Raw genomic sequence first — 2593 nt, 5'->3', positions numbered from 1 at the left:
TTTCACCAGGTGGGAGAAGTTTTCAGTCATTATTTCTTCAAATAGGTTTTCAGTATCTTGCTCTCTCTCTTCTTCTGGCACCCCCATAATTCAGATGTTGGTACGCTTGAAGTTGTCCCAGAGGCTCCTTACACTATCTTCAACTTTTTGGATTCTTCTTTCTTTTTGCTTTTCCGGTTGGGTGTTTTTTGCTTCTTTGTATTTCAAATCTTTGACTTGATTCCTGCGATCCTCTAGTCTGCTGTTGGATCTCTGTATATTATTTTTAATTTCAGTCAATGTATGCTTAATTTCTAGTTGGTCCTTTTTCATATCCTCGAGGGTCTCGCTAAATTTATTGGCCTTTTCTAGAAAATTCTTGAAAAACCTTATAACCGTGGTTTTGAACTCTATATCCAGTAGTTTGCTTTCCTCCATTTCTTTCATTTGTGACCTGTTTCTTTGTCTCCGCATTTTGGCTGCTTCCCTGAGTTGATAGAGTGGCTTTGTGTGCTAGGTGTCCTATAGGGCCCTGTACTCAGGTGCCAGCCTTCTCCGCGCGCGCGCCTCCATACCTCTGCCTTCCGCAGCTCCTGTGAGTCTCAGTGTGCTTTTCTCTTTCCTTCTAGTTGTAGAATTTCCACTCAGCCAGTCTTCCTGTGGTTCTGGATGATGTCCATTTTGTCTTTTAGTTGTAGTTTTTTTTTGCACCTTGTCACACCACCGATTGAAGCAAAACAGCACAACATGCTGCCGCTTCACCCAAAAGCGGTGTTTTTACTTTGCCCTTTCTTGACGGCTCAGTGGGTTAGTTGTAGTTTTGAAATTGTTGTGCGAGGCAGCAGTTTAGGTGTTTACCTATGCCGCCATCTTGGTTTCTCCTCCACAATTCACATTATTAATAATTAAAAATATATTGTGTTACACTATGATTTCTGTATATGACAATTTAAAATCAAAGTGATTCATAGTTTGTTCAGGGATTGTTTTTAAAGCCAATGAACCCCAGAGCGGCCCTGTTTGTACAGAGAATTCTGAAGGCACAGGGTGCGTGTGCCTGTTCAAATGAGCCCCTCATTGTACAAGGACAGAACTCTAATATGTTTTGTGGCACAGCTCATTTCCCAAGGAGACCATGGCCTGGCATGTAGAAAGAAAAAAGACAAAACCACTATACATTCATTAACAATATTCTGTTAAAGGAGACAATCTATAGTCATCATGATGCATGGATGCACAATATTGCATATTACAAAAAGGATATTTGTTAAATCAGTCATCACAACTAATGTGAAGGGGTGAGATTCACCTATTAAAAGACAAGAGATGTTCAGATTGGATTTAAGAAAAGAAAAAACATTGGACTATGTCCTGTTTAAGGCATACACACTTGAAACAAAACAAAGAGAAATGTTTAAAATAAATAAACACAAAAAAATTTCAAAACAAATACCAACAAAAAAGCAGATATAGCTAATGCCAGATGAGTGGAATTCATGCAAAAAGCCTCGAAAGAGCAAGTAATATTTCATATCAATAAAAAGATCAATGGCTCACGAAGATGTATTACTCATGAAAACTTATAGGTTTAAAGAATGTAAAACAAAACTGTGATGAATAAAAGTAAATTTATAATTCTAAAAATATAGATAAGAGATTTTTAATACATTTTATCAGAGTTCAACATATGAAATATGCAGAAATAAATTAAATTAAAGGAAATTTGAATAACTCAGTAAACATACTTGATCTAAAAAACATGTGCTAACCTCCCTTACTCCAAAGCAGAAAATGCACATTCCTTTTTCTTCATCAAATTAAAAGTCACCCATATACACAAAATGGTAAGATATCTGGTCTTAAGGAGAGAGCATTCAGTCTTTTACCATCTATATATATAAAATCTATATATATAAAAGGATAATATGCAAAGTGTCCCCTCAGGAGTTAGACCGGGAGACCGGGAGATCGATTGCTCGCTATGACGTGTGCTGACCACCAAGGGGTGGCGCAGAATGAAGGAAGGCCCTGGCTGGCAGCCAGCAGCCGGGGAAGGGAGGCCCCAGCTGTCAGCTGGAAGGCCCCAATTGGCCCTGATCGCCGGCCAGCTTAGGAACCCTACCTGTGCATGAATTTCATGCACCAGGCTTCTAGTCCTATATCATACAAGGGTAATATGCAAATTGATCCTAATGGCAGAACAACCAGGAAAGACCGGTTGCTATGATGTGCACTGAGCACCAGGGGGAAATCTACCAATGCAGGAGCTGCCCTGTGGTGGTCAGTGCGCTTCCACAGAGGGAGCACCGCTCAGCCAGAAGCCTGCTCATGGCTGGCCAGTGCAGCAGTGGTGGTGGGAGCCTCTCCTGCCTCCATGGCAGCACTAAGGATGTCGAACTAACGGCTTGGGCCCATGATGAGTGGGCCTAAGCCATTAGTTGGACATCCCCTGAGGGCTCCCGGGCTGCCAGAGGGATGTCTGACTGCCAGCTTAGGCCTGATCCCCTGGGGAGCAGGCCTAAGCTGTCAGATGGACATCTCCTGAGGGGTCCTGGACTGTGAGAGGGCGCAGGCTGGGCTGAGGGACCCCCCTGAGTCCACAAATTTTTGTGCA

General features: G+C 42.1%; 1 non-coding gene across 1 annotated transcript; it reads right to left on the bottom strand.

Annotated features, from left to right (window-relative positions):
- Positions 1-689: 689 nt before the first annotated feature.
- Positions 690-809, bottom strand: LOC114229890 (small nucleolar RNA SNORA21). Its single transcript, XR_003615778.1, has one exon. It is a non-coding gene; the product is annotated as a small nucleolar RNA SNORA21 (small nucleolar RNA).
- Positions 810-2593: the final 1784 nt, after the last annotated feature.

The sequence above is a fragment of the Eptesicus fuscus genome, chromosome 2 (genome assembly GCF_027574615.1).
Source record: "Eptesicus fuscus isolate TK198812 chromosome 2, DD_ASM_mEF_20220401, whole genome shotgun sequence".
Taxonomy (NCBI): domain Eukaryota; kingdom Metazoa; phylum Chordata; class Mammalia; order Chiroptera; family Vespertilionidae; genus Eptesicus; species Eptesicus fuscus.
Note: the sequence above shows the minus strand (reverse complement) of the source record. Positions and strands in the feature narration are given on the sequence as shown.